We start from the raw sequence: 26,565 nt of genomic DNA, 5'->3' as shown, positions 1-26,565 counted from the left end.
CTGTCACAGAAGAAGGTCCCACTCCCTCCTCCTCCCCATTCTGTGCTTTCCTTTCTTGTTCTTCCCTCTCACAGTCCTGTCCCCAGTGCTTTGTCTCACCCTTTGCATCTTTCTTTGAGTCAATTCAGCCAGTCAATTCAAAAGAGAATTATCCAGCTTTCTTATTATTTTCTTCCAAGTCATGGAGATGAATTGATGGACGGTGGCATCTGAAGAGCATAGTGGTCAGCAAAAGGTGAGTGGCAGTACTGCATAGCCAGGATAGTACATGGAAAACACGTGTGGGAGGAGGTAGGATCTGCACTTTCTTTCAGGAATGAGCTGTTAGATCCATCTACCACATCTTGCACAAGTGGACTGTGGATTATGTTTGGTCTGATTCTCTGCTGTCAGTGAAATATATGTGATTGTAAAAAACACACATGGAAAAGTGTCAACAAGTTAGGGCAGCAATGTTTTATCTCTTTCATTTGGATTGCCTCTATCTCCCTGTACAAGCAGTGGAAAATCAGAACAAACATACCAGCTCTTTTTCCTTTTAGGAAAGTGGACTCATTTTGAGAATGATAGGTGGTGCTTGAAGGGATAAGTAATTTTGGAAAAGGACTAAAAATAATAAATATATGAGCAAACATTATTATCAGAGGATTTGTTTTGTTTGTTTGTTTTTTTGTTTTGTTTTGTTTTGTTTTGTTTTGCTTTGTTTTTTGAGCTTGGAAAAAACCCCAAACATCTGTTAATCCCTCAGCAGTGGAACAGATAAAAATCACAATGAACATCTCCAAGATGTATTCCATCTATGAGTATATTCAACTGAGAAAGCAGAATTCAACCTTCAGCTTTGTTCAGCAATAAAGTAGCATCCTTGATGATGCATGGAATTTATATATTTCTTAATGTATGTGATCATTTGGTTGATACTCTTGGATCACATTCAGCTGTTGGCTTACTCCTGAAGGAGAGGGCAAGGGAGCTTCAGCAAGGGCACTTACTAATATGACACGTTGTCCCATGTTGAGATGCAATTGTAACTATATGTTTGTGCCACGATCACTCAATGTATAATTTTCTTTGTCCTTGATTATGTTACACTCTTTTGCTTACTTGGAATAGTAAAGTCATATCTTCATGTGTAGGGAGTGCAGAGTATCCTGCTTGAGGTCTTCAGTGTCATTAGAGGAAAACTTTGCTCTGAGCGTGGACCCCAATTCCCTGTCAAATGTCAGTGGGTCTATAAAGGCCTTTTGAAAATAGTTTCTGTTGTACTTGAATGTAGGGGAGACTGGGGAAGTAAGGTCTCTGATTTCAAGCTACTTTCTTTGATGCCTCTCAGCCTGAGATGGATTGAAACCACTGAGATCGCATTACTATGCCAACACTTGAGGACAGAAATAAGTTTGAAATGGAAAGGCTGAATTTGGCTCTGAAGATTTCAAAATTATGTTCTATGTACAGTTTATTGCTTTGGTGAATATTTTAAGAGTGCTTTTGAGCTCAATTCTGTTAATATAAAATCTACAGACTTCAGTGCATGTGTAAAGTGCAGTGGAAAAAAAAATCAAAGTTCTTTATATGCACCTTGTTTCCACCAAGCATGTAGCTTTGACCAAACTGTTTCTGTAAATTTCAGATATTTTTGCAATAGTCTTTGACCAGACAGCATGTAAGAGAATTAAATTATTATTCTCTCAGCTTTCCTTGCTGTATTTTATCTTCCCATTTCCAGACTATGGATTTTTATGATGCCTTTTGTAAGAAATAGGAAAGTGCTTTATAAGTATCATACACAACTGAATTAGCTGAAAACATTGTTGATTTCTAAAACAGACTGCAGCAGCTGCATGAAAGGACATAACAATACTATTAACAAATTTAAATTTAGTAGTAAATAATACTTTTGAAGCTGAGGGAACATTTAGTTAGGTATTTTGTAATTACCTGAATTGAAAACTGGCCAGGACACCATGGTTGATATTACATCTGTTATGAAAAACTCCAAGTGATCTGTTTTTGTCATAAGTGAACAAGACTTTGTTCCTTCCTAGAATAATTTTTTTTTTTTTTTTTTTGTCTGTGTTTTTAAAACCTGTTCCAACTGCTACTTAACCATAAACCTGCTGCTTTCAACAAACATCTGAGGACACTTACTTTCTCCCAGGACACGTATCCTGAAATGCTGTGTAGTTCCATCACAGACTAACGTCCTGGCAGCCCTTGTGAAATTCCTTTCAATTTGGAGGAAGGTTAGAAAGCCATATAATGTGGAAAAAATACAGGATTTGTTATCTTTGAAACCATAACTCCATAACCACCCTCCTCAGTGTTTTTCACTCCACCTAGCATGCATGGGCTCAAAATCAAACTCAAGAGAGATTGAAAAGGCTTTTTTTTTGGCGATAAATTAAAAGGCATTATGTTTAATGAATAGAAACATATTTCCAGTCCTCTCCAGGAGAAAATTCTGCCTTTGTTTATTTCCTATTCTTACCTTTGGCTTTACCAGCTCTGAAAACCTTGGTTGTAAAAGGAAGCCCACTCTTGACAGTAGGCCTGGACTAGCCACAAGGCAGAGTGCATAAAACTCCTGGCTATTTCACCAGCCCATGCAGCTGTGATGAAGGAAGATCTCCTGTCAACACCAAAGACAGGTTTGTTTGTTCTTTTTTTTTTTCTGAGGAAACCTTTGCCATCCTCATTAGGCTGGCAGAAAGTCATACCTACCACAGAAACTCACATCCCTGTTACAAGGAGATGGATAATTCCACACAGCTTCTGTCTGGAGCCCTAGTGTCAGCATTGTTTTTAGGCAGGCATGTCTTCTCTCATGGGGTGCTCTGGCTGGCACAGGGATCTATGCAGGTGATGCTGTGGCTGAGTTGGCTGCTGAAGCCTTTGTTCTTCTGGAAGAAGCCTCAGGCCTACTGATGATGGGAAGAAATAAAAGACAGAGGAGACCCCTGGACCCATTTTTTGTCTTGCTAGGAATGACACACCAGTTTCCTGATTTATGAAGCAGAGTTACCCATGGATATGTTCTGCTTGTCTCACAACAAACCGTGTGATGCACAGCACATAATATCTTACTCATTGCTGTTTTAAAACTGTTCCAGCTTTTTACAGAAGTCTATTCCCCTGTCTGACAAAGCTGAAGGTGTTAAATATGTTCTTACAAATGGATTACTGTATGATTTTAATTATCTGCATTTTCCTTTTATTCATGTTGTTCTCATCACAAGTAGAATAGAATTGACTGTATTTTATGCAGATAAAATATTGAAATGTACACCGTAAAAAACTATAGGGGGTTTCATTAGAAACTGAAGACTTGTCTTTAGTAGTGGCTGACAGCACCAGGGATTTTGTCCAGTGCTACTTATTTTACCAGAGAAATAAAGCAGAGAAAGGTCAAAATGCGCTTTGGCACTTCTACAAAAATGTCCTGTGAACTTTGCTTTTTTAAATTTTCCACCTCTTACATTCTGTGCAGTCTTCTGGATAGTTAGGTCCAAAAGCTGATGGTCTTTTGTCACCCTTACTATTTAGTATTCGGTCCCCTCACAAATGCTTTCATGCTCAGGCTATTAGATCAACTGAAGCTGGTTCTAAGAATTCTCTGTCCACCCTACAATGAACAGTTTGTTTCCATTCAAACTAGTAGTAATAAGTATCTGAGGACATGGGCAGATTTTTCACTGGACAAAGATTTAATTAACTGTTGCATACATATGGACAGACTTTGGGAAAAAAAATACACTTAGCCCAGAGGAGCTGTATTTAAAAAGAAAAGAAACAGACTTTGGCTACGTGACATTGCCTACCTATCTGTAATATGGAAGTTGAAGAAAGCCACATTTGAGTGGAGTTTCCTAAAAAATTTAGATATCTCTTCTACTATTGACAGGATTCTGTGCTCCTACTTATGGTAAACTGTCTGCCAGCATTTTCTGCTACTTTATTGCCACAAATAGGTCAGAACAATTCTCTGATGAAAGAAACTAAAATGTAAAACCTAATTTAGTACTTCTTCCCATAAAAAACGGATGCCAACTGCCTCTACACTACTTACTAAAACAGGTCAGGCACTGTCCGTCAGTTCTGAAGTCAGTTTGCTTGACACATTTCACACTGCCATAGCTAATCTCTGCCAGCTCCCCAGAACAGGGTGATTGCATTCAAACTGCCTAATGGGAAGGGTCCTGGCGTGTGTTATCTCCTGCTTCTCTACAAGAAATGGTCTAGGAGTGCTGTAGTTGGCTTAGGTTGAAACTGTGCCCAGGGATCATGCTAGTGATTTAAAAGCTCATGTAGTAGCGGTTGAGCTGTCCCCTGGCCATGCTTGCTTAGCTAGTTGAGATGTAGCCTAGGGTTTTTGGGTCCTCAGTCATGTATGGTCAAATGTAGCCATAGACACAGAGCCGGAATTACCCAGAGGATACTGCAAGCCAACAGAAAAAATGTTATTATAGTAGCCATTTTCTTAAGAGTTTGTTTAATGGCTTGATGAAAAAGAAGCAGGAAAGGAAGCTCGTGCAATGACATTGAACCTGAACAATTTCCCTCTTATCAGTCCTTAGCTTCAAATGCACATATGATTGACCTAAATAATGAGTGAATACTGGAGATTTTGTCTGCGATATTTAAGCAATTTTACCTCTCACAGTTGGTGGCTGTGCTTTGATACGTGAAGGATGACAGATGACTCCACCTCTTCAGAGGCAGGGAGGGAGAACAGGGTAGTTACCAGCAAATTCTAAAAGAAAAAGGCTTTAATAAATAGTACTGATACAAAACACCAGTCACATCATGTAACACACTTCAACTTGTTTATTGCTGAAATAAGGATGAGGCTGTCACTGCAAAGATTTTTTGTAACTTCTTGCCTATGTAAAAATTGCATCATTCTAGATAGTGTAGATCAGGGGTGTCAAACTCATTTTCACTGGGGGCCACATCAACCTCACGGTTGCCTTCAAGGGGCCGAATGTAATTTTAGGACTGAATAAATGTAGGAGTAGTTACATTTATCCAGTCCTAAAATTACATTCGGCCCCTTGAAGGCAACCACGAGGCTGTTGTGGCCCCCGGTGAAAACGAGCTTAACACCCCTGGTGTAGATGGAAGGTTTTACAAACATCAATACTAAGTTACTTTACTGATTAACTTGAATCTGACTCTATGTGTGTACTTTTTGCTTCTCTTTGATCAGATTATCTCCACGTTCTGCAGCATCCACTGAAGAATTATATACTGTCTCTCAAAAATCTGCAGAAAGGAAGATTCTGGAGGAAATCTAGGAAATTCAGACTACTTCCATGAAACTACTGGTTTAAATGAGGGTAACTTGACCTTGTGGAGAAGCAGTAATCTCAACAAAAATGTATTAGAGATAAAACATATCAGTCATTGAGGTTGTTACAACCACTGTTGGCTTTAGAAAAGGGGATTTTCAAATGTACTTAGATTTTGAAGTGCAAAGACAGGCAGTGTAATTGTCAAAGTGACAATAAATAGCATCAGTGATAATAAATTCTATGTATTTTATGAGTGTCTTTTCAGAACATTTAAAGTTGTGTTCAAAAGCAATAAAAGACAAACAAATAAAAATGGGGGGTAGGGGGGAGGAAAGTAGAAGAATTGAAAGCAGTGTGTATGGCAAAGTTTAAAAGATAAGCAATACTGTGATTGTACTTGGCTGAAATCCTGCAATTCTTCTTCAAGGGTGTCTCACTCAGACTTTGGTAGGCTTTTTGTTTATAAATGAAGACCTGATCCAGTTCCATGTAGAAAGCTAATGGAACATTGCGTCAAGCCCTGAGGAAAGACTGATGAAAGTAGCATGTGTTTTTATGAAGGATAATAACAGTGTTGTATTCTGAGAGTAAAATTAGAGAGCTAATGATGCAAAAAAAATAGCAGTTCGGTGGTCCTGTTGCACTCCCCTACAATACTTGAAGGAGACACAAATATTGCCTCTAAGCAATCTGAAAACTCAAACAGTAAAAATTTGTTCTGGTGGAATATCTCTTGTATGATGACCTCAAAGCCATTACACATATAGGCATATTTTTCTTCTGAGAGAATTGTCTGTCTTTATGAAGGTTCCTTCACTTCAGCATCCTATGCTGAAGACTGCTGATTTATCCTGTCAGAAAGCCTCATCCTTCTTAACTCCTAGCAGTTGTTTCCTGTCTCTATTATGTTTATGTTCACATTAGCAAATATTGCATCTAACAGACCTTATCTGCAGAGCAAAACAGTTGGTAATGAGGATCCTGTGTCCTTAATATGAATTTTTTTGAGGAGTTTATTTTGAACTAGTTGTTTTCTGCTCCTGTAGACTGAAAACTCATTCTAGTTGGAGTGCTATTCGATCTCCTGAAGTACAACTTTTTGGTTTAGTTATGTTTGAGACAAGTCTACTTATTGTGCTCTGAGACTGCTCCATAGTATGAACTGAAGGGCAGTAAGCTGGACAACTGCTGCAAATGAGTGACAAAAGTGTACTACTTATTCCTAGGGCAACAACGCAGAGATACGAAGTTCTTTTTCCATGTGTGTGCTCATCTTGCCTCTCTCATGTCTTTTTGGTAGATTTTTGGTCAGCGGAATTAAAACCTGGTTTTGGAAGAGCTAAAAGAGCTACTGTGCTACAGATATATGAAGAAATGACTGTAGGTCACTCTGTTCTGTTGGAACAGGAATACTCATGATCTTCTCTTTGTCTTCTGGGCTATCTTTTTCCAAACAATGCTCCAAATAATGGACATGAAGGGCAATGACAGCTATCTCCTGAAGAAATGGTTTAAGTGTGGGACATAACCAAAGGTCTGGGGCAAGTAGTAATGAGAAATATGTGAGAGAAATATACAATTTGCTTTTATAAGGAAAACGAAAAGGCAAGGCAAGACAAGAAACATGTTCTGTGAGTATGAAAGCTAAAGAGCCTGATTCCCTACAGATTTCCGTCTCTTGTTTTTTGGTGTCTAAAGAGGAGTAACCTCCAACTGAAGTTTCTCCCATGGTGTGACCATTTAGGAGAGCTCCTGTGGGAGTTTTCTGATGATGGATGAGGAGTATGCTCATGCTTCTTATCAGCCGGGGCATCTATGAAAGACATACTTATGCACATACAAAGTCTGCCTGAACAACCCTCTTTTGTCATGGCAAATATAATTAAGGAACATCCTACGCTCTTATAAAGTGTTCAAAATCTTTTTCAAAAATACATAAAAATTAAGGTCATTTTTATTACTGCATTAAGCATCCATATTAAATACTTGTTTTGAAGGAAACAGAAATATGTGTCCTGTCCAAGAAAGTGCTAATATTCACAATTATTTTTACCTTATTTCTTTTTTTTTAAAAAAAAAAGAAACACGTCTATGAAGGTACTTCCCTACTTGCATGTTCGGATGAAGGTTGTTGTTAGGATAGCATGACTAAGCTTATTTTTGCTTACTAAAGAGAGGTGCACTGTGAAGCAATTTGATTGTCTGTAAAACGAAATTACTGAAAGAAATAAAAATGCGTGAAAGGAAGAGTGTCTGTAATGTGAGTTTTGTGTATTTTGACTGTAAGTGAGAGCAGATTAAAATACTTGCCAGAACGGGTGGCTGCCTCAGTGGGCTGAGGTGTAGGGACAAGCATGGGGTGTAATGCTTTCCCCCAACTCACCTGCAACGTGTCACCATCTCCCAGGTGATGGCAAGAGGCAGTTTCTGGCTCCTGGACCTGGCCTGGGCTTCATAAGGGGTGTGCCAACTGCTGATGCTCCGCAGGTGCTGCTGCCAAACTCCACATGGGCATGGCCACCGTAAAACTAGAATAATTCCTGACTCTGTCTTGGATCTTGGCTTGTTTCACTTTGGACTTCAGAGATGCAGAGCTGTCTCTGTACACCAGGGTTGTCAAACTCATTTTCACAGGGGCCACATCAACCTGTTGGTTGCCTTCAAAGGGTCGAATGGAACTTTAGGACTGTATAAATGTCAGAGTAGTTGCTACTACTAAGTAGTAGACATTAGTAGACATTTATAGACATTTATGTCTACTAATGTCTACTACTTAGTAGTAGCAACTACTCTGACATTTATACAGTCCTAAAGTTCCATTCGACCCTTTGAAGGCAACCAACAGGTTGATGTGGCCCCTGTGAAAATGAGTTTGACACCCCTGCTTTATATTATCTTCTCTGATCACAGAAGTGTTTAAATTCTGCTGAGGTATGCACATTATTTTTTTCTGCTCAAGCTGACATGTCAGAACCACCTGATTTTCATAATTGTCTAGAATAGTTAAGTGTTGAAAGGTCTTTTTTTTTTTTTTTTTTTTTAATTTGATCCCCCTAATACGTAATACTAAAGAAAAATAGCTCAAATAACACCAGAATTTGACAATAGTAATAATTTGCTCATTGTTTTCTTCTTATCTCTCGTTGCTGTAAGACCTTGATTCTTATCCACGGAGTAACCTTATTGATTGGTGACATTACGAGGATGTGAGCCAAGTGAACTTTGTAACTAATCACACTTTTTATTTGAAAAAAAGTAATTTGGTTTTGTTCTCCATAGTCTCACTTTTCTTCACATTATCATTTCCAAAAGTTTACCTTTCTTCATTAAAAAAGCGTGAAGAATTTCCTCTAATTAGTTTCTAATGGCAAACAACATCTTGACCTCATTTGTCAGAAAATGTGGAGCTGAACTGTATAATTTAACAAGGGAATACCACACATGTATGATTAATGTATGGCACTTTCCATGACCCTATTTGACTCCCTTTGTGCACATTTAATGTACTTAGCATTGTATTTTCAATCTCAGATGGCACAAAAGTCAAGAGCTCATAGCATACAGTGGTTCATCTTACCAAACGAGCAACAATAAATGAAAAACAGAGCTTTGAGATATTTTTATAATAATTACAGAAAATAAAAGACAATCGAAAATGATAGAAAATACATGTATTCCCTTTCTCTCTGTTCATCTTAAATCTAAACAGAAATGTCCTGAGGCAAAGGGAAGGTGGTGATGAGGAAAGACATGCATGTAAAAAATCTGGCAGGGTATCCAGACTTCAGACTAGGAAGCAAAAGCACAGTAAGAGAATGCTTTGAGAACACATCAAAATCCCCTCAGCTGACAGACTAGGATGCCCTATTACATCAGCAGTAATAAATGGGTTGACCTGACCAAGCTTATGTCATTTGTGGCCTCAAATCTATTACCAATTTTTATGCATATAGAGGATGGGGTCAGCTTCTCCAGAACATAAAAACTTCTGTTGATGGAACAATTCAGTTACCGTAAGATCCAAATACATACCTCTTTGTCTTCTACAGCACACACCATTCTGCAGGAGGGTGATATCACTTCATAGTCTTCACCTTTTTGCTCTCCATCCTTCTTGGAACAATGCCATGCATATTACTCAGACAAAACTCCCATTGAAAGCACTGGAATTCTGCTTGAGTCCAACATTAAGAACCAGCTCTTGTTTTGTCTCAAGGACAAAAGTACAAGGAGGATTCCCACTATTTTTTATTTAGCTGGGGGCCACATTATATTGCTTAAAACTATGCATGTCCTTCTCTAAGCAGCATGGAGACTATGCAGCCTATAAATCCTTTTTGAGGTTCAGTCTTTTAAACATGAGAGCCAGTGCTATCTAAACGGTTTATACACCTTTAGGTACAAATAAATAATAATAAGGCTGGTGCATATTTTATATGAGCAAATAGGTGTCCACATTGTAACTTCAAATTTTCTTTGGAATTTTCTTACTCTGCTCTCTTCAGTCACTTGAGTGATCACAGCATCATACAGTATGATTTTATTCCATCTTAATTTAATCAGTGCTCAAATGTCAGCTCGCAATACTCAAACTCAGGTGTGACTGAAGACTGCACTATGCTACTGTAATTTGCTACTAATTAGTAATTTGTGGCTATATCAGTATAATTTGTCACTTTGTGGTCATATAAATTAACCCAAGCTAGAAGTAAATGATATGTATACATAATAGTTACTAAAAAATTAGACATACTATTCCTTTATTTATTTTTATTTTCTGTTTATGGTGAATACCATATCAGAACAAACACAATGTTAAGAAGTGGAATTGTGTTTTTGCAGGTGTCAATACCAAAATTGTCATTGGTTATAGTAAGGGCAGATTTTTTATATGTATGTAAATTTAATAAGAATGTGTTCTTATGACAATAAGGTTATTAATCTACAGATGTATCTACTTTATATATATATTGTTATATTTTCTCATTCCCATCAAATACTACTCATTTTAAGGCTGAGTATCTTCCCAAAATGTAGGTTTATTTAAATTAAGAAAAATAGAAACACATGGATCAGAAAAAATAAACAGCTAAAATAATGTCTAATGATTTGAGAAGGCCACATAACGCTCATAGATTTTATCAGTGGTCATTTTAACAATGTGGTGTGTTCCTGGCATAGCACATCCTTAATGACAGTAAAGAAAAACTAGCTGCATGCATACATGGTGAAATATGAAGGTGCTATTGCAGAGTCATTTTCAGCAGCAGTTTGTTACCTTTCCACACTTGATTTTGCGTCTGAATCGTGTTCTGTATTTTGAGGTGTGAAATGTGAATTACAGACGCATTGAGAGACCAAATGATCCATGAGCAAGCCCTGTGCAACTGGATCCTCACAGCCTTCAGCTGGATTCATGGGAGAGGGCCTCTGGAGGGCAGCATGGAAGACTTGGAAGACTGGAATTAGGTTACCTGTCAACTTTTATTTTAAAATGTATTTTTTGCAGGCCATGATGAGCCTATAAGCACTAGTTCCAGGAAGATATAATAAATGCCTTGTTAAGAAATTTGAGAAATATGTGTTGAAACAAGATCTTTTTTTTTTTTTTTTTTCCTTTGAGAAACAGCCACAATAGTCTTTCAAAGTCATAGTGGTACCTATGTTTTTTAAACCATCCTTTGGAAACTGATGCCTTTCACTCTATCTACACTCATCATTCAGAGCTATTCCCAAAAGTTATTCTTAGTCCTACACAGTGGTTTGCAGTTGTTTATAGGTAGTGACACTACTGCCTCAGAGTTCGTTGTTGTAAAGTAGTTCGTGTACTATTCCTGATTTGCACAATGTAAATTGACAGTAAAGCAGCTGCTCCTATGTAGACCCAGCATCTAACAGAGAGATCTCATTAATAGAACTAAGTGGCCCAGAGAATTCCTATTTTGCAAGATTCCTCAGACCACCTTGATTTTAAATGGTTATAAATCATCTTTGTGTTACACTGCAGGAGGAATAACTCCCACACACCCTCTTCTGAAACAATCCTTTTTCACGTTAGGACAAAGTCAGTTGACAATTTTTGTTATAGGTGTGAAGAGGAATATACCCAGTCTCTGCTGTTGTACTGCTAGGTCAAACTTCAGCTTAGGCCAAGTATTCCTGGGTAATTAATAGACACTGTAGCAGCAGATAGATAATATGGTACCTCTGAAGCAGTAGAGTGACAACAGTATGCTGCTAAAGACACATTGCTCCAGAGTATTAAATGACTAACACTTGACACAATATTTATTCACTTGTCATTTATCATTCCTGAAATGTTTCAGGGAATATCTTGGCATCCAAGCATCTTACAAGAGATTAGTATTTTTAAGAGTTTTCTCACTGAAAATGAGTGATTCCTTTTTGTGCCTTTGATTGCAGCTCTCTGGAGGTCATTACACAAGACCTCCTTGAGTATGTAAAGAGCTTCATGTTGCCTTTCTGCTCCTATGATACCATTAGCTATGATGGAAAGGTTCTTAGATGCAGACTCTATTGATAATAATTATTGAGTTCAATGGCACACTATCACTCCACTCTACAATACCACTTCATACAACATTGTCTTCATAACACCAATACTAAAGCAATTGAGAATTTCTTGAGGCTAATAGAGTTTTTGCTTATTACTTTGAAGTAGTGCCAGAGGAGCTAATAAAAAAATTACGTTCATGTCTCATGCTGTTAGTCTGTCCATTTAATGTGGCCTTAGTCATACTTCCGTTTATGATTTTTCTGTACAAAACCAACATTGGCAACACAGTATAGTCTTTCTTAACCCTCCTTACCTGGCTTTTCTTTCCCTTAAAGATGTTTCTGAGAGGTTTGAGGCCCTCTATTCTTTATGTCTGAGGGCTGTTGTGCAAGGATAGCTTGCTGTAAAGTGTGGGTTTGAAGTTTCTTTCTGACCTGCACCCAGACGACCTCTCTTAGATAACCAGCAAACATTTGGGCTGACATGATTACAGTACACAGCCATTTTCCATTAGGCATAAAAGTAATTTTTTTTACTTTTCTATTATGGTGCCCAAGCTTTTATTTCTATTTTTTTTTTTTTCCTACACAGAGCAGCTAATTACTTATTGTATAACTTCTCTTTTGTCTTGGTTCAATTTCAGTACTAGCAGGTGTGGATTACTTCAAATGATCAAGACTTCTTTAAACACTCATGTTCATAATAACGCAGTACCAACTATGGAAAGCCTGTTCTGGCATGGAGAAGAAGATGGGAGTTCAAAATAGATAACAAAATATACACAGATTGATCTTCCTGCAAAACTGCCCAGAGTGGGGCACTTAATATAACTTTCGATTTTGTCTACTTTGATAGCGGTATCACAAAACTCCAGTGCTTTATACCACTGAGACACCAAAAAAAGGTTTGGAAGAATGCAAAATAAGGACTAGTTTCAATAGACACATCTCACCATATAAATAGACTCAAGAGAATAATAATATCCGCTGTGCTGGGATTCCTTAGTGGGATCCACTAGCATGACCATGATGGATTACAGCCTGAGTATTGTAACACTGTACAAAATAACCACTTGGCACAGGATTTAGGAGATCTGCCATGAGTAAAATCATTTGACTGCTCTGAAGTTTATGCATAACATGAAAGCAAATCTCTCTTATCAGAGACGTGGTGTTTGTAAAAATGGTAATGACTACGGGATTCTCAAATACAAGAGTGACAGGGGCTATATAACTAACATGTTAAGATAGTTCACATTCACTTCCATTTTACTAGAGCATTATAGTCCTGTGAGCTGTAGAGATGCCTGAATAGATTGTCACATATCATTATTGGATATTTCCAAGGAAATAATTACATCTGGAGAGAGACAGAAAGTTTTATTAATATGAAGAATGGTTTATTTTGTCTATCAATATTTCCAGGGAACATATTATTTAAATGTAACTGCATGAGTTCTTGCTCTTTCTTAACTGTACCCTGAGATGCAGATAAGAACAAGGTCATAATCTCAGACCAAATGACATTTTTGTTTAATTTCGTTTGCATAAAATACACTAATCATAATTGTTCATGTTTTTGCTAAGGAGCCTCAGTGTAATTTTGGAGTTTAGAACCAAATCTGAAGTCACACGAGTTTCATTTATGGATTAAATATGAGTGTGCTCAAGCTTCTTCTCTAAAATTAATTCTTCTGGTACATACATAATGTAGCATCCTAACATGATGCAATAGCAGCTACTTGTCATATTTTGGATCAAATGTAATATAAACACTATTATGTAAACGTAATAGAAACACTGAATACTAGAGATAATGAAAATACCTGAGGGCATTTTTTATCATTGTTGTTCTGTTCAGTTCTCTTGAATTATCATTCTGTTTTTACTCTGGTGGTTAAATAAATGTTACACTTCTTAAGATTATTTCTGTTAAAATGTAAAATTGGTAGTGGAGCTAGACCCCACTGGTGGAGTTATATCTGCAGTGAAAGCACATGTTTCTGCTTCTCCAACTGCAGCACATCACGGCATGAAACTTCTTGGCACACACTCTCACAGTCCATAAGACCACATTCAGGTGGTGCCTTCAGGACATTCCCACAGCCCAGTCCCTCTCTGTCTTCTTGGTTGGCTTTTACACTATTTCACAGACAGTTGAACATACATAAAAGTACTTGCAGCAAAAGATCTGCTCTCATGTTGCCTTTCTTTTGGGCAGTGGTCCATTCCTGCTTTTTAGGGAATGCGTATGGGATTTTTAGCCATCTTTTTCCTCAAAGGAATTTCAATAGGTTCTCACATTTACTCCTAAAAAGAATGACAGGCTTACCCACTGTTGTCAACATGTTTTATATAAAAACACAGCAGTATTAAATTCTCTTTTTTAAAGGTCTGATCTAACAATTCTTAGACAGCGGAGTATTTCTTCCAAAATATTAGTCTGACTCATTACATTCTGCCCACATAAACCCCCTTCTAGTTTCATTTGACTTAATGGCATTTTTCAATTCCTGTCCTAAACTATCAGACAGTGTTTCTGTGAACTGTAAACAGTGGTAAGTTTTCTACCTAAGAAACTTCTGCGTGATGTGTAAAGGCAGTTTAAGCAGAGCACGCTGGAAGTCTTTGCAGTGTCAGAGACTGATCTACCCATCTGTAGATTCCCGGCAAGGGGAGGTGTCAAATTAAATTCAAAATCCTGCAAGGCCTTTTTTACAGGAAATACTAAAATAGGATTGTGACCCATCACAGAAAGATGGTCATCCTGATTAAGAAGCATATTTCCCTGTTATTTCTACAATATAGTCAAGGCAGGCATTTCACCCTCTTCCACATTTGATTGCAGCGACTCTTTCTTTCTCTTTGTACTTTGTTGCCTGGAGAGTGCTCCTTTCCCCAGACCACTGTCACAGGCCACTAATCTGTGACAAAACTCAGTCTCAGTCTCCCACAATGCTGAAAAAGGGAAAGTCACAAAAGAGCCCTTTTTTCTTTTTTTTTGGGTTTTGCTTTTTTCCTCACCCAGGCTGCAACAGGAACTGCACACAGCATGGTGATACCTTGCAGCAGATGAGAGAGGGAGGCATGTCAGAGGCAGGAGCCAGCAACAAGGCCCCAGAGTATCTCATGTCAGAGATGATGTTTCTGTCTCTGCCTTTGCCATTTCTGTCCCAGTAGCCTTTGCTTTCATTTCTGTCAGTTCTTGCTCTACCTGCTTTGCAGCACATACTCTCTGAAAAGTGCTGAGCATTTTGGTTTCCTCCTTCACACTTATGAGATTGATCCTTTCACCATTCAGTCACGTAAGCAAGGCTTAAGAATCCAACTATTTGGGAACAATTTATTCAAATAGAAGTAGCATTTTTGTTCTGGTTTTAGAAATGTATAAATAAATTGAAATTATGTTTGCAGGAGTAATTATCTGAATATTACAGAATTTTATACAGCTATTTTCAGTAGACTGACAGTTCAAAGTTCGCTGATGCCGCCAGGGCTTAAAGCTAGACACAGTTAATTCACTACTACTAATCACATAACCTGAACTTCACAGGACACTGTGACAGAGCAGAAAACCCATCTGAGAATTCGAGTCTGGGATTATAGTTCACACTCCCCTTCAGCTTTCTCAGGGGCTATTGCTTAGTGATTGATGGTTTCACTTGGCGTACTTGGATTACTTAATGTTGATCTGTTGATACAGAATTTTGCTGCAGTGAAGACACAATCTAGACCAAGTCAGGGCTATGACAGACCCCAATAGTCAGAGGCTTCCATCATCTCCTTTCCTTTCCCCTATGATATACTCACTAAGGTTCCTCACTGTCAGGAACATGGGACTGATTAGTTAAAATTGAATCAAACTGTAAATTAAAATGCCTCAAAGTTTAGGTATCTCTATATAATTTTGTTCTGCAAGTTGATTTGCTGCCCTTATCGAGAACCGCCTCTCTCCCAGGGTGCCCAATCAATGATACCTTTCTTCTCATTGCATCCTATCAGGGTGTCCTGCTGAGTTTTGCTGTGGAGCTTTATCTGGCAGACATCCACAGAAAGTATCTTCTAAAACTGCAGAGGTGATGACAAGCTTCAAATTATGTTTGCACATTTGTCCTCCTTTTCTTAATACAGTAGTATCATGGTTAGAGCACCCAAAAAGGAGATGGGAAACCAAGGTAAACTTCCTTCTCTTTTTGATGGGGCAGAGTGGTAGTGGCATAAATTCAAATAACATAGGATACCTTCTTCAGTTGGCTACTACTGTTTACCTCTGCCTTCCATAGTCTTCATGAGATTTCTTGACTATGAGATCTCAGTGCATCTAAAAGGCCCAGTGCTGAAGATATCCAAGCTGACATCAATTTCCTGTGTAAGCATTTCCTTGTAATCAGAAAGATAAAGATTCTTTATTGCTTCACACAAGGAAGGGAAACAGTCTGTTTCCCTCCTGAAGGCAGAATGGGAGGGAGACTAATTTTATTCCATCTGATCAATTTGGCTGGGGAAAACTGGAATCTTGAGCTCTATTCCTCACATCAAGGACCTTCTCCAATTTCTGTCTCACTAAAACATCAAGAACAGCTAGACAGACACAGAGTATATCTAACTTAATTTGTCTCTTGAATCAAGGTTTGATTTTTATTTTACTCATCTGATTATTGCCAATCTAATGTCCTTATCAGGCAACAGCATTTTAAACTCTAAATGAGATATCTAGCTATATCCTCCATGTTTTGGAATGTAGATTATGCTTAGGAGCCTTAAATGTGATTAATTGTCTAGTTGTGCTTTGTATGCATTTACTTCTGTGCTACATTTATGTACAGGAAAAGATGATTATTGATGCACTTATAATCTTAGCCTAAGCAAAGTAGTATGTTTTTTGGTTACATTCCGTTATTATTTAGCTTCACATGGTGGAGAATGCAACTCACTAAGCTTTTTTTATTTTTTTTCTTTATAGTTTTACATGGTTATATGAAGTCAGTCCTGGAGTAAATCCATTAAATCTAATGAAATTCACTTCAGCATTGGTTTGGCCCAGTGTGTTTCTATTTTTAAGTGATAGATTTTCCATAAGAAGCACAGTCTTTTACTTTGCATGTGGTTAATTTCCCAAGAATGGCAACAATCATTTCTGAGGCTCAACATCCTTGGAAGTATCTTTGTGGGTCATGATGGGAATGAAAAATATTATGTATACATAGAATCAAAGACACTGCCATAAAGCTATAGTTTAAAAAGTCAGCATTCTTGTGGTATTAAAAGGAATTCATCTGAGGAAAATGGCAGAAATCATTCCTCTGAGAGGAGCAACACTAAGCAAATGTATGCATGTTAAAATGTCTAAATGTTTTACTGTTGTCTATAATTGAATTAGGTTCCAAGTGAATGAAAGGAAAATAAGGCTGTTTGAAAAGAACAATCAACAGTATTAGTCAATGGGAGATTAAAGAGGGAATGTGACAAATTGTTGAACCTGTGACTTTCCTTTACCTGAAAATAAGGAGACACTGGTCATGTTAAAGCAAAGCTATCAAAGAAGTTTTCTTCAAAATAACATCCAGGGCATTTCACATTCACAAATCATAGCATCATAAAATGTTTCAAGTTGGAAGGAACCTATAAGGATCATCAAGTCAAACTCCATGCTTCTCACGGAACTGCTTAAGTTTGAACCATGTGACCAAGAGTGTCATCCAGACAGTCCCTGAATTCTGACAGGCTTGGTGCCATGACCACTTCCCTGGGGAGCCTGTTCCAGTGCCCCAGCACCTTGATGTATGACCTGAATGCAAAGATGAACAAATACATCTTTGACAGGGAATTATCATAGTTATTTGTGAGGGGAATGACCAAATCAATAGTTTATGAAAAAGACATTAATAACCTCACTTCAAACTGATTCTTTATGTGGTTTTCTTACCATACCAGAAAATTCTGTGCTGAAATCAGCACATACAATGACATTCTTAATGACTAGATTCAATTAAGAATTAAAATGCTATAGTGAGTGCTTCTATTTACTGAACAAGCCATGAATTACACCTTGGTTCTCAACACACTTTCAAATCAAGGAAATAAGGACAGAGCAGTAAAGCTTCTGTCTCTGCTATTGAACTATTACAATGCAGGCCCTAGAATTTAGAGACTGTCATAAACTCATCTTGAAATTAACCTTCTCCTGTGGTACCATTGTTCTACTTTGTACAATCCTTCAAAATCCATGCAAATAGTAGCATACCTAATGATCATAACCCCCTAGTGCAATGGCTAGTGTATTCCTGGAGAAATGCAAGACCAGAACTTCTGTCTTTGGTCCAAAATGCACTTATTGAAAATGGAAAATCAACGGAAGATATAAGAGCAAAATATTCTACAGCCTACTTTCCTTAGAAGAGAAGTTAATGAACAAAAACCAGATGTAATAACTATCTTTTACAGTGTTTTTCTGAGAAGCATTTTTATTCTTCTGAAATGCAGTGCATTAGCTTAGGTGAAAAACCTGAATAAAATATTTCTTACAGAATTTTTTTTTTTTTTATTCTTTCCAGACTGCGTTATTTTCCTATTTAATTTTCCCAAGATTAATGAATTTAAAATCTGTTCTTCACAAGTTCCCATTCCAGACAAAATCATTCAGTCACAGAATAATTTAGGTCATAAGTGATCTCTGTGGGCCATCTAGACTAATTTCCCACTCGAAACAGGGCTGACTTCAAAGTCATATCAGGGTGCTGGGGCCTTATCTAGTCAAGTTTTTAAAATCTCCAGGAAGATAAATTTATTTTAATTGCTCTTAGAATAGACTATTAGCTCCTGATTTCTTTATTTAAATATTTTGGGCTGATATGTGATAAGAAGCTGTAGTGATAAGACAGTTTGTCTTAGATGCTAGCCATAAAGGACAATTTTATCTTGAAAAGGATGTGGTCTCTATACAATGAATGAACAAAATGTGCCCCCTGTGTAGTGTTTCACACAACAACCTACACTAGCTGCTCTGGGTCTCCTCTGAGGAGGTTCCCTCTGTGAAACTAAAGAACTGTCCTGGGTCTGGGTTATCCTTTGATATTCCATATTCACAGACTGCTCTTCAACACAAGCTTGCAGAAAATTTCCTGTTTCATTATTTTGAGTTGTTTTGATTGTATTTATCCTTATATAGGAGTGCTTGTATGACTTCGCCACATGGGTTCATTTTATGCTTACTGTACAAATTAAGACTTGTTTTGATTTCGAGCCAGGCAAGTCACCATTTATTTGTGCATCACCATATATTTGTGTGTGTTTCCAGAAATTACACTGTAATCAGTTCCACTATTTATTTTGAAATTCATTGTTCATTTTTTTTGTGTCACCAATAAAAAAAAGAAAAACAATAGCAGCAAAACTTAGACTTCTGTGAACATTTACCAAGAGAATGAAGTAAGATGGTGGTTTGTCTCTGCCTCACAATCAGAGCTTTATTTTTCTGCTTGTTCTCAAACAGATTCAGATTTTGATCTCTGCTATTTCTGCAGAAAATCATGTGGACTCTGCAACTAATTTGCTTTCTTTACAAGACATGATACCCCACAGCCTGATGCCCTTGTGTTTTGACTGCCTCCACATTTACTGTGTTTGTTGTTGCTCTCTCTGCAGTTTATTTACGTTTGCATTCAATCTTTTTGACTTTGCATCCACTTTGTATCAGATATATCTCAGTCCTTCAGCTATTTGCAAGCACTTTGATTTCCAGTTCCACTTCATCGAAAACATCCTCTCATTTTTTTGGAGAGGTTAGGTCAGTTCCACTTAGTGATATACCCTTTAACACTGCTGTTCCTGAAATAATTTTGTTTCTAATTAATCTCTTCATTAACCATTGCATTCATGCTACTTAGTTCAATTGGTTAGATTTGCAATGTAATGGTCAACAGTGTAAGCTGCCTGCTTTTGCTTTTAAAGATGTGTCTTTCCTTTCTGATCTGCTATTTCTCGTCTTTCCCGGTGCCAGGTACCCTAGATGTGAAGTATTTCTTAAAATTCACTGTTCTGTTTTCTGGCCAAGGGAATATTTCTTCAATCTTCTTGCAGTTCCAGTTTTGAACAATTGGGTTGTATTCCACATGGTTTCTCCATTGACCCTTGAATCAGACAAGAGACCAGAACTGCAGGAATAATTTTTCTAGAGATTCTTAGTTGGGGTTTGTCATCCTAACTCTGAGCTCTACCCTAAAGACACTGAAACTTTCAGCTCAGTTCTATGTTTGATTTCTCATAGATTTCATGTAAATTATTTTTAGGTTATATCACATACTATTTAAGTTTTCTGTCTTCCCATAATACTTTAAATTAAAATGTATTAATTTTATTCCTTCTTATTCTGTGCATGTGTCTTTTACTCTGTGTCCAGCTTTCAAGTCTAATAGAATAATATACTTTTGTTAGTCTTAAATTATCTATAGCTTGGTCTTTCTCAAATATGGCTCCATTTTGATGGTAGAGTAGACCTAACAGCCCTCTGTCAACAAAAAAAATATTTCTCTTTGCCTTTCTGGACTGTCCGTGCCAGCTCTGTTTCTTGCTTAAGTACTTAATGGATTCACATGATTAAAGAAGCTGAAAAATTATTCTTTTCCCAGGTTAGTTTTCTTTTACCTTAGTGATCTGACTTGTCTTGATAAAGTACCAGACGAATACTGCATCCAGAGAAAAAGAAGAGGTAGGAAATGGAAGACAGTGGCAAATGCAAGAGTCTTCCTCTGTGGTGGTGGGGACTTATTGGGACAGATCAAATGTGCTCATGGAATTGCAACTTTCATAGCTATTTAAGGCTAGGGACCCTACTTAGCAAAATGTAACAAGCTTTCCTGCTCTTTTCTGTGTGTTAATTTCTTACTCATAAAATTTATTATGTATTATTTAAGATGTCTTGATATTTATGGTCATAATGTGTTGATATCTGTGATGACCATTTAATAGATCAAATTTAACTTAACTCTGTGCATTTGATTTTATACACATTGACTGAAATATATTTTTCTTAATACTTGCTAACACAGTGTTAACAAGCTTTATTAAATCTACAGCAGACTATGAAAGAGCAGAGGCAGATCTCCTTTTCCTCCTGTGATTTAGTTTCTCAAGTCTTAGGGTTAGGTCATTCCTTCCTTTCCACAAATATTCAAGGGGAACATTAACAGCTCTTGATGTGTTGTTGTTCTTGTCCATTTTCACTATTTTCCACCTAATTTTGTTGCCTGAGTCTTCCACAGATAAATCCTGTCTCTGAACATTGACTGTGCTTTCCTTTTTCTTTTTTTAATTCCATTTTAAACTCGTTATATTACTCCATAATTATAATCTAAAAAATGAAAGGCTTTATTTTTATCTTTTTGTGCTCTCAACCTGGTATCTTTTTCCCCACATAGTTGTCTTTCAGAAACCCTTTTCAAGTATTAAACCCTATATCTCCTCCATTATGACATACAAATAGTTTATCTTTGTTTCAAAAGTCTTTTGGATTTTATTTTATTCTATTCTATTCTATTCTATTCTATTCTATTCTATTCTATTCTATTCTATTCTATTCTATTCTATTCTATTCTATTCTATTCTGAGTGGTATTTATAGTCTCTTCATCAGCTCTCCTTATCTCATGTCTGATAAATTCTTTCTGTAGCCTTCTCCGCAGTTTTAACACAATCTTTTAAAGTTTTAGGCTTGTTAATCTACTATATCAGCCTTTATTTTGTCTGTCTTTGATATCGTATAAGTGACTCCTCTCTTTTGTATGGTTCTTTCATGTTTCTTGTTTTCTCTCACTTTCTCATTAGTTCTTACGAAAGTGGCTGAAGTCACAGTTAGTTTTTGACAGTCAGATATTACTTCTGTTTCTTGAAACAATAAATATACAGGACTGATCATGGTACTTTTTTTTTTTAGTTACTTTGTTTAGCTTTTTCAGATCTCCAGTGAGTTTATTGACTCCAGCTTCTGATCAATAAGATGTGTTTCCAGGAAAATCTGGAAATGTCAGTCATCTCTACCGCTCTCCACCACGTTCCTCCCTCATAAAAGTCTCATAAAGATTTTTCCCCACTATTGTTCTCTTTAGACATTCAGTTTTCTTAGGCACCATGCAGCATAACTATGATGAAAAGGGCTATTGCTAGGAGACAGTTCTGTGTTTCTTGGCCACGCTCACCTGACATGTGCCAGTAAGATTACCAAATCTCATATTCCCTCATCATATGACAGGAGTCAGTATCCGCTTGAAACAAATGGCTACTAGCTGAATGTAGCTCTTGGCAACATTTTACTTTGTAAGTGGAAAACCATTCTTTTTTTCTTTTGATATTCATTGTAGTAACATAGCAGATGAACTTTTTTTTTTTTCTTTTGGCATTGACTGAAGTTTTATGGAAACCATTGCAATTTAGTATCAATTAATATCAACTTATAGCAAAGTGTTGACAATAACTTTCCAAAATTGTGAATTTGACATTTAGTGGCATCATGTAAGAGAGCAAGAGGAGCTTTCCAAACTATAGTTGAAAGTAAATTAACTAACTGTGATATGAATGTTTATAACTTTAGTCACTTACTGAGTGACTAAGGAAGCTTTTGTTACGGCTGGAGACTTCCACATGGATGACATGAGATACTTCCTCCACAGTTACCTTGCCAGACATTATGTTTTGCCTCAAGTATTTCTATTTAAAATGCTCATTATTTTAGCTTCCACAGTTGGAACTCAAATTCTGTGTACCAGGGCCAGTGTGCTCAAGGGATTTCTCTTTTTATTTCAAATCCTGTAGCAACAGGCTACTGCTTTAGTTCATCGTCCACTGTGAAGGGGTCCTAAGCAAGAAGTTTGGAGAGACTGGAGATCATACTCAAATAGCAGGTATCTGTCTCCATCAGTACTTGTGCTCATTTACTAAGTTACCATAAGAGCTGTCATATCCTTAATTTATACTTTTACCCAATGGCTGAATCTTAACCATGTAGTTTTTTACACATTCACAGAGAACCCTGTAGCCTGTTTGCTGAAGAATGTCTTTAAATGGTATTTGCCTGAGCTATGAAGAGCTCTAAAGTTCCTCCAAGTAGTTAGTTTTGTAGAGAAGGGATTTAATCCTTTCTGGATTTTCCCAACAGATTCCAGGGAGAGGAACATGGCATCAGACGTTTGTCTTTCTACACCTCATCAGTATTTGAAGAGGTATGAGGCAATAATTGCTCTGTTAAGGCATTCCCTGATGTCAGTAAACAAGAGTCCACAGTTACACTAAGTGATGGAGTGGGAAACTGCCAACACTCGTCTGACAAAATCCTCAACGTTGTTGTTGAGGCAGAGTGTATTGTACAGAGGAACAGTCATGAGCTTCAATCTGGAAAGTAGGTAATGTGTGTTTGCATCCTTCACAGAGGCGCTAGTAAAAATAGCTAAATTAACCTCCTTATTATTTCATTCTGAGAAAAAAAAAAAAAAAAAAAAAAAAAAAGAAGGAATGCTATATTTACTAAATGACCAGGAGATGAACTCTACTTGTCTACTTTTATCTCATTTAGGAAGACCATATATATGACATTGCTGTGATTATGATGGTCTTTAAATGTATAAGATGTGTCTTTTCATCAGCACATGAGCACCACTAAAATGCTATCAGCAGACACACTTATGCAAGTGCAACATGTATTTTAAATATAGCCTGAATAAAAGCTTTGCACAGGTATTTGTTTAACCAGCTAGACTCCTTCCTTCCTTCCTTCCTTCCTTCATACCTTCCTCCTTTTCTTCCTTTTCCTCCTTTTCTTCCTTTTCCTCCTTTTCCTCCTTTTCCTCCTTTTCCTCCTTTTCCTCCGTCCTTTCTCTCCTTTCCCTCCTTCCTCTCTCCTTTGAAAACATTTTCCAATAAGTAAAGTGAGAAGAAAATTAGTTAAGAAGAGAAATGTTTATCAGATAGTCTTTTCTGCAGCCCTCCTCCAGTCAACATCCACGCCACCCTGCTCAGAGAAGGAGTGTGACAGAAGTGTGTCAGGTACTTCAGATCCTCCAATGTATGGCATAGTTAATTAGCTCTTCTCTGTGAATTGCATGTTTGTCCAGGGGTAAGAAATTGACCCCTTATCGGGAACTCGTGGCCCTTTAGCAGTGGAATGTGCAGACAGACTGCAACAGGAGATTTATCTGGGAGTGATACTTCCATTGAATGTTTCTTTTCTGCCTATAGGGCCGTTCCTCCCTCCCTGCAACCTGCCATCCCTCCACTCCGTACATGTCTGCCTAGTTGCCTAAGTCTGTGATTTACTGCCTCTTTTTGAAAAAGGAAGCCTAAAGCTCTTTGTAAGTATAAAAATATATTCTGTCAGAGCTAAGAAATGAACTTTTTTTCCCCCAGCTTTTTGTTTGTTTGTTTGTTTTCCTCTCTTATATGTGTAGATTTTTGTAGACATGCTGCTATAGATAAAATGTCTTCAGAATATATGTGATCAAATCAAATGACAAATTCTACAGTATCAAACGAAAATCACAACCTTCTTGCTCCCTTTCCATCCAGGTAAGTTTCCAAGCCTGCCTGGTCCTCATGCCTGTCGTTCTGTAGACTTGGCCGTTAAGGTATCAGTGGCATGAAAAGAATTTTATCAACACAATAGCAGGTCTTTATATCTCTAGGGATATCTCTAAATGAGTCTGTTCTGGTGATCATTAGGCATAAACCTCATATGCAGAATGCTTCACCAATGATGAATTTGACTGTCCCATTTGAATGAAGTGCTATTTGTTTGCTTTACAGAGACAATGCCAAATAGACAAATATTTCCATCACTTGGCTATATCAGATGGGTTATTGAGACTGATCAGGCATCACTGAATAATCAAGGAGAACAATGCTGAAGGATTTAAGACAAATTGCTGTGGAAAACAGAGATGTACTATATGTGATAGGTGGAATAAGTCAAGGCCTTTTTTAATGTATATGATGTTTACTATCACTAAGTGAAGTTGTGAGGACCTTTTAAGAGAGAAAGCCATTCTTGAACCTGTCCTGACATTTTTTTCTCTTTCCCTTTTATTTCTGCTACTTTCCTCCTGAAGGAGTATTTTGCATTGCTTGTGTATGATGTACATGTCTACCTCCAGCATTTGAAAGCTATGTGTGCTGCTTTTCAACAGAATGAATGCATGGTTGCCCAGTGTGCTTGAATAGTGCTAACAGTTCTGTATGAAGAAATGAGAGATTTTACTTTGGTTACAAACTGACATTTGAAATATGGCCCTTACATGCCTCATCTTGTTTTTTCAGACATCTGTAAAGGCATGCACACAAGCAGTGCTCATGGTATATTTAAGACCTCACAAACGTGCATTATTTGTTAGTCTGTCCTGATTTGTTTTCTGCCCATGTCCTTGCCGGTGTTTCTCATATGGGCAGGTGAGACAGCTCACTATGGCTACCAGGTTCTTGTCAGATGCAGTTCAAGGCATTGACCATCAGCTGTATAAGAAACCTTCCCTTTGTCTGAGAGCTGAAATGTTTTCCCCAATAAAAATAGGTATTGTTATTTTTCTTTTTTTAGAAAAGCATAATTGATTTTAACAGCTAATTGAATAAGCTCTAGTGCCTCCTCTGTCTTTGGATGCTGATCTTGACATGGATTATTCTTGTCTAGTTTTTAAGTTATTCCTAACACATTTCTAATCTCAGCTGTCCATGTTAAAATGTGATATTTGGAGGGCAGGAACTTCATTGTCATACTTGATTTATGTAGGGGGCACTGATTCTGAGACTCCGAGTTATTGTTGCCCCTTGTCTTTCCTCTGCCCTCATACTCACTGGAAATGGGCAAAAAATCTTGAAACAGTATGAGAGACGTGACAATGAAAAAAAAAATTATATGGACCACTGTGTTTGGTCCAATGTATTTGTCTCAAGTGGAATGTCTAGTATCTTGTAGTTGTCAGAGGGAAAATTCACATCTGTCTAATACTGTCCCAAAACCACATCCGAAAGCTGAATATTTCATCATTTCATTAACATCTCTATCTAATGTTGCTATATGCTTGTGCCAGATTTTTACACAAAACAGAAAAAAATGAGATATGACAGTGACATGCCTGGCACTTGATGTGTCAGACACCTGTGTATATGGGATAAGAACTATCCAGCATCTGTGTCATGTGCCAGGAGACTTCTAGGGAACTTCAGAGCACTAGATGCTTCTTGTGGGGTTGATTACTGCATGTACAGTAAATCCGGTGTACCCTGGGAGCTCCAGGCTTACTCTTTATGCACTCAAGGCTGATATACCAGTGTGCAGAGGATGTATCCAGAATGTCTGCCGCATAGCCAGGAATCCCAGACAAATACAGCAAATTCTGCCTGGCAGAATTTCTAAACATAAGAAAGGAAAAGGCAGAAAAACCCAGTGACATAGTAGCCCTCATAGTCAAAACAGCTACCCACCTCATCATGTAGGAGTATAGCTTCCGTATATTCCATATGAATCTCAGTTATGGGTCATTTCATATCCCCTCTTGGGTGAGGACCATGTCTGTATGTAAGACTAAAGCCTGAGCCTGCGTAATCTCTTGTAGTTTCACCAGCATCAGCAGGGGGTATGCTGGTTTACTTCTGCCTCTGGTTTGGCCCCATTCCCTGGCTTTTTATTAACTGATTGTTGCTCCTTTTTTTTTTTTTTTAAACTGTCGCAGAATAGTAAATGATAATAAAAGATTACTGCATGGATGTGTGTATCAGCATAT

General features: G+C 37.5%; 1 long non-coding RNA gene across 1 annotated transcript; it reads right to left on the bottom strand.

Moving 5' to 3' along the window:
* Positions 1-2,721: 2,721 nt before the first annotated feature.
* On the bottom strand, positions 2,722-26,442 carry LOC135579036 (uncharacterized). Its single transcript, XR_010471301.1, has 3 exons — positions 26,267-26,442; positions 4,652-4,750; positions 2,722-2,921 (listed from the first exon to the last, which is right to left on the bottom strand). It is a non-coding gene; the product is annotated as an uncharacterized LOC135579036 (long non-coding RNA).
* Positions 26,443-26,565: the final 123 nt, after the last annotated feature.

Source organism: Columba livia, chromosome 3 (genome assembly GCF_036013475.1).
Source record: "Columba livia isolate bColLiv1 breed racing homer chromosome 3, bColLiv1.pat.W.v2, whole genome shotgun sequence".
In the NCBI taxonomy this organism is placed as follows: domain Eukaryota; kingdom Metazoa; phylum Chordata; class Aves; order Columbiformes; family Columbidae; genus Columba; species Columba livia.
This window is presented reverse-complemented; position numbering and strand designations above follow the sequence as displayed.